The sequence below is a fragment of the Aethalodelphis obliquidens genome, unplaced genomic scaffold, assembly GCF_003676395.1.
Source record: "Aethalodelphis obliquidens isolate GAN/ISIS:26980383/991018 unplaced genomic scaffold, ASM367639v1 scaffold124, whole genome shotgun sequence".
Lineage (NCBI taxonomy): Eukaryota > Metazoa > Chordata > Mammalia > Artiodactyla > Delphinidae > Aethalodelphis > Aethalodelphis obliquidens.
Window position 1 is genome coordinate 1,539,581 of NW_020838068.1, and position 6,373 is coordinate 1,545,953.

Consider the following 6,373-nt stretch of genomic DNA (forward strand, 5'->3'; position numbering starts at 1 on the left):
CCCTCACCCTTATCTTGCCCCTCCCCCTTCCCTCTCCCCACTGGTAACCACTAGTTTGTTCTCTGTATCTGTGAGTCTGCTTCTTTTTTGTCATATTACTAGTTTGTTCTATGTTTTAGATTCTACATATAAGTGACATCATACAGTATTTGTCTTTCTCTGTCTGACTTATTTCATTTAGCATAATGCCCCCCAAGTCCATCCATGTTGCTGCAAGTGGCAAAATTTCAATGTTTTTAATGGCTGAGCAGTATTCCACTGTATATATGCACAATTTTTTTAATGGCTGAGCAGTATTCCACTGTGTATATACGCAACAGCTGCTTTACCTGTTGATAGACACTTAAGTTGCTTCCATATCTTGGCAGTTGTAATAATGCTGCTTTGAACATTGGGGGTGCATGTGTCTTTTCAAATTAGCGATTTTGGTTTTTTTATGTACACCCAGGGGTGGAATTGCTGGGTTATACAGTAATTCTATTTTTAGTTTTTTGAGAAACCTCCATGCTGTCTGTTTTCCACAGTGGCTGCACCAACCATGTACAAGGGTTCCATTTTCTCCCATCCTTACCAACATTTGTTATTTATGTTCTTTTTGATGATAGCTGATCCTGGCAGCTCAGTTGGACCATGTTCTGCCTTTAGTCATCCAATTATTCCCGAGCCTATATACAATATGCCATGCATCCACCCACCTGCCCATCCAGTAAGCATTCATTGATCACTTGCTCTATTCCAGGTTCTGCGCTTGATGCTAAGAAGTCAGAAATGATGAGAAATTCAGGATAAAACAAAACCAAATTTTGAGAGGGAATAATAAGGACCATAAATACCCTGCCACATGGAACAATCAAAAATGCAGTCAAAATATATGAAATAATGAATTTTAACACATTGGATACCAGGCAAGGAAATACAGGGATTCCTGAGAAATAGAAAAAAATAATGGGATGAGCCCTACAATTGCTCAGTACACAGTACACAGAGAACCCAAACAGAACCAGAAGACTCTTTGATTTGAGAACATGGAGCTGAGAGTCTGGGGCAACCAGACAGCTAGAGTTCTAAGGACAGAGTACCAGAGAGGAGAGAGAACTACAGAGACTTACAGCGAGTCCCTCTTGAGTGTTTAGCAGAGTACTGACCAGCATGTTTGTGTGAGGAGATTACCCAGGTCTGGGAAAGGAGCCATCCAAGACCATTAGGGGGAACAATGCCCAGTGCTCACACGGTGATTGGAATAGTGCCTGCTCCTACCAGGCAGACCGGAATACCTCATAATTAACAATAGAAATACTCAGGAAAATCTTGCCTCAATAAGGCAGAATTATTAATCCGAGACTGGGCACTGCTCCAAACTCACCAAACAAATCATAAATCAAAACTTAAAGGATCAAACTGTCTCCTAGTAAATTAACTTCATCCCAGAACAAAACTCAAGAAGATTTATAATAATAAAAAATATTCAGCATCTAACAAGGTAAACTCATAATGTCTGACATCCAATCAACGTTTACCAGGCATTCAAAGAGGCAGGAAAACATGATCCACAATGAGGATAAGACAGTTATTTTTAAGAAGACCCAAGTTAAATTCCTGAGGTGAAAACTACCACGTATGAAATGAAATCTACCCTGGATGGGATTAATGGAGGAATAGACATTGCGTAAAAGATGAATGAATTTGTAAACATTGTAATAAAAATTATACAAAGTGAAACACAGAGAGAAAAATAAATTTTAAAAAGAAAAGAGCATCAGTGAGGTGCAGAACAACTTTAAACAGCCTAATATATGTGTGATTGGAGTCCCTGAAGGAGCAGGAGAGAATATTTGAGAAATAATGGCTAAAATTTTTCCAAACTTGATGAAAGCTATGAACCCACAGATCTATGAAACTTAGTAAACCCAAAGCACAAGAAACATGAAGAAAAGTACACCAAAGCATATCATAATCAAATTGCTCAAAACCAGTGACAAAGAGAAGATCTAAAAAGCAGCCAGAGGAAAAGGGCATGTTATATACAGAGAAACAAAGATAAGGATGACTGTAGATTTCTCTTTGGAAACAGTGCAACAAGGAACACAGTGGAGCCACATCTTTAAAGTACAGATAGAAAAAAATCTGTCTAGATTTCTATACCCAGCAAAAACATCTTTCAAAAACAAAGGTGAAATAAGTACTTTTTCTGACATATGAAAGCTGAAACAATTTATCATGAGCAGACCAGCAATACAAGAAATGTTAAAGGAAATCCTTCATAGAGAAGTAAAATAATACCATATAGAAATCTGGATCTATACAAAGAAACAAAGAATACCAGAAATGGTAACTCTATGGGTAAGTGTATGAGATTTTTTATTATTTAAGTTAATTTAAAAGATAACAGTTTAACAAAAATGATGATAACATGTCATAATATTTATAACATATGTAAAGATAAAATGTTTGGCAACAATAGCATAAAGGCTAGGAGAGAAAGCATACTATTATAAGGCTTTTATACCATATGTCAGTGTTTCTCAACCACTATTAACATTTTGGACTGGATAATTTTTCATTGTGAGGGACTATTCTGTGCATTGTAGGAGTTTTAGCAGCATCCCTGCCCTTTATCGATTAGAGGCCCCTAGTCTCTAGATCATGCCAACTGTCTTCTGAAGGACAAAATTTCCCCCAGTTGAAAACCACTTCTATATATGAAAAGGTTTAATATCACTTGAAGGTAGACTGTGATAAGTTAAACATATATCCCATAAACCCTAGAGCAACTACTAAAATAACAAAACAAAGAGCTGATAGGCCAACAGAGGGGATAAAATTGAATCTTAGAAAACATTCAATCCAAAGAAGGCATGAAAAGAGTTAAAAGGGAACAAAGAACAGACAGGATACATAGAAAACAAATAGGATGATAGACTTGAACTTAACCATATCAAAAAATCGTATTAAATGTACATGATTTAAACATCCAATTAAAGGCAGGGATTGTCAGACTGGATTAAAAAAGCAATACCAAAACTACATGCTGCCTAAAAGAAATCCACTTTACATATAAAGACAGAAATAGGTTAGACATCAGGGTGGAAAAAAACATATGCCATGCTAACACTAGTCAAAAGAAAGCTGCAGTGGCTGTATCAACACCAGACAAAGAAGATTTCAGAGCAAAAAATAATATCAGTGATGAAAAAGGTCATTTCATAAAGATAAAGGGGTCAATCTATCAAGAGGACATAACAGTCATAAACATTTGTGACCCTCGATAAGAGAACTTAATAATATATGAAGTAAAACTGATATAACTGTAATGAAAAGTAGACAAATCCACACGATACTCAGAAATTTCAATACTCCCCTCTCGATAATTGATAAAACAAGAGCACAGAAAATCAGCAAAGATATAGCAGATATGAACAGTCTCAACCGACTTGACCTGTTTGACATCTGTAGAATGCTCCACAGAAAAAGTACTCATTCTTCCCAAGTGCACATAGAACATTTACCAAGATACTCCAGGCTATAAAATGTCTCAATAAATTAAAAAATATTCCAGTCATACAAAGTATGTTCTGTGACACAATGGAATTAAATTAGGAGTCAATAACAGAAAGATATCTGGAAAATACCCAAATATTTGTAACTTAAATAATATACTTCTAAATGATCCACGGGTCAAAGAACAAATCCAAAAAGAAGTCAGAAATTATCTTGACTTGAATGAAAATTAAAACACAATATAGGGCTTCCCTGGTGGCACAGTGGTTAAGGATCCGCCTGCTGGGCTTCCATGGTGGCGCAGTGGTTGAGAGTCCGCCTGCCGATGCAGGGGACACGGGTTCGTGCCCCGATCCGGGAAGATCCCACATGCCGCGGAGCGGCTGGGCCCGTGAGCCATGGCCGCTGAGCCTGCACGTCCGGAGCCTGTGCTCCGCAACAGGAGAGGCCACAACAGTGAGAGGCCCGCGTACCGCAAAAAAAAAAAAAAGAAAGAAACTAGAAAAAGAAGATCATATTAAAGCCAAAGCAAAAAAAAAGGAAATAAGATCAATGAAGAAATCAATATGACTGAAAAAAAAAAAAAGATAGAAAATCAATGAAATCAAAATCTGGTTCCCTGAGAAGATCAACGAACTCGATTATCTTCTAGCCAAACTGATCAGAAAAAAAATAGACACAAATTGCCAACGTCAGAAATGAGAGAGGCGATACCACTAAAAATTCTACACATATTAAAAGGACAATAAAAGAATATTATGAACAACTGTATGCCAATAAATTCACAACTTAGGTGAAATTGACAAATTCTAGACAAATTTTGGCTGCATTTTTGCTGTCTCCTATCCTCTTTTGACTTCTAAATGTTGGAGCGCACAAGAGTCCCATCTTGGCAATCTTCTCTTTTCAGTCTACTTTCATTTTCAATATGATCTCATCTAATCCTGTCTCTTTAAACACCATCTAAATGCTGATGACTCCCTGATTTTTTCCTCCAGGCTGACCTGTCCCCTGAGCCCAAAACACGTATATTCACTTTCTACTCAACAGCACCACGATAATATCCTATCTGCATTTCCAATTTAAAAGTTCAAAACAAATATCTTGATTTCCTCCTACTCACATACAAAACTAGTCCCTCTCTCAGGCTTCCCCATCTCAGTAAATGCAACGACACTTCTTCCAATGTCTTGGGCTAAAACCCAAGGAATCATCTTTAATTCCAATCCAACAACAAGTACTCTCTACTTTCAAAACATATATTGAATCCAATCTCCTCTCTATCTCCACCACTACTACCCTGGTACAAGTCACCATATCTTGTCTGGACTTCTGCAGTAGCCTCCTAATTAAAATCCCTGCCTACACTCTCGCTCAGCCCCTACCATTTATCCTAATGACATAAATATTGAATGTTCACAGATTATCTGTGTGCTCCCTCGAACTTGCCAGCACCCTTGTAGTTCAGCCTATCTGACCCACTTCAGCCACCATGGGAAGGGCTTCCAACTAAGGGAGCAACTGGAAGAAAAGGGAGGGGTACTGATCTAAGTGAATGAAAAGCAGATGAAACAAGAAAAGAAAAGGTGAGCCCAAGTAATTGGAGTTCCTGGTCAGAGAGTGGGAGCGGGGTTCTAGTGGGATAGCACCAGTTCAAGGGAGCTCATGGCAACAGCCATGAGTTTGAGCACCACCAGGGGGCGTAGGTGGGAGCCCTTGGGGCCTAGGAAGTCAGGTGTTGTGAGGCCCTAAGGAGGATTACATTCTTCCCTGACTATTCCTGCCTCCCCTTGCCCGCTGTGTGCCTTAGCCTCACAGAAGGAGGGATGGCCACAAGAAGATTATAAAAAGGGACCCTCTCCTGGCTTTGAATTTCAAAGCTAAGAAGGCCCTTCGGTGGCATAGACCGTGGATTTGGGAGAAAAACCTGTTGAATAAGAATAGGGATACCACCCACCTTGCTCTGCCACCTGTCTCCCACCAATCGGAAAACCATTCCCTAGGCTATCAGGAGAGGGGATTTGAGGGTGGGGGATTGGAGGGACAATGAGAGTGTAAAGTTGGGTGGGTCTCAAAGAGACTGGTCATGCAGGTTGCCCCCAGGCTGATCCTGAAGTACGTGTAGGAATCCAGATGAGTCTGTGGGATCTATGAGAAGAAGCAAGCTATGCCTGCCACCTGGGTGACACCTGGGAGAAGCAGCAGGGCTAGTCCTAGAGGGACAGGCTCTCGGTCAGTACTGACGGTGCTTCCTGTCATATCTCCAAGGACCAGTGGAGAGTCGGGTTTGCACTATCACCTCCCATCACAGCCCTTCTGCACACAAACAACCCCAGCTCAGTAGCTTACAGCAAAAAGCATTTATTTCTCTCTCTGCACGGTGAGCGACTCAGCTGAGATTGGCGGAGGGTGGCTCCAGGCTGGGACCAGCACGACTGGGGCACGACTTTCTTGAGGCATAGGGCAGAAGCACAAGATTCTAAATCGCATCACACAAGTACACCAAAGCCTCTGATCACAGTTCCACCGGCCAAAGCAAGTCACACGGCCAAACCCCACATCAGGGGGGCAGAGAGGTTCACTCTGCCCATGGCGAACCATGGCAAGAATGGACGGAGGGAAGATGGTGCATGACCAGTACCATCCATCTTGTCGATCTCACTAAATGGCAGGACTGTGTGACGAGACAGTGTATCACACTTGTGTTGATACAAGCACGTGGCTCAGTGCCTGGCTCACAGTATGTTAGTGAAGGTAAAAGATACTTTCAGGCAAAGACTAAAAAGCCCTGTTTCCCTGACCCAATCTGACCGCCACATTTGGGAGACTCACTTCCCCACGGCCCCTTGTGATGGTTAATTCTATGTGCAACTTG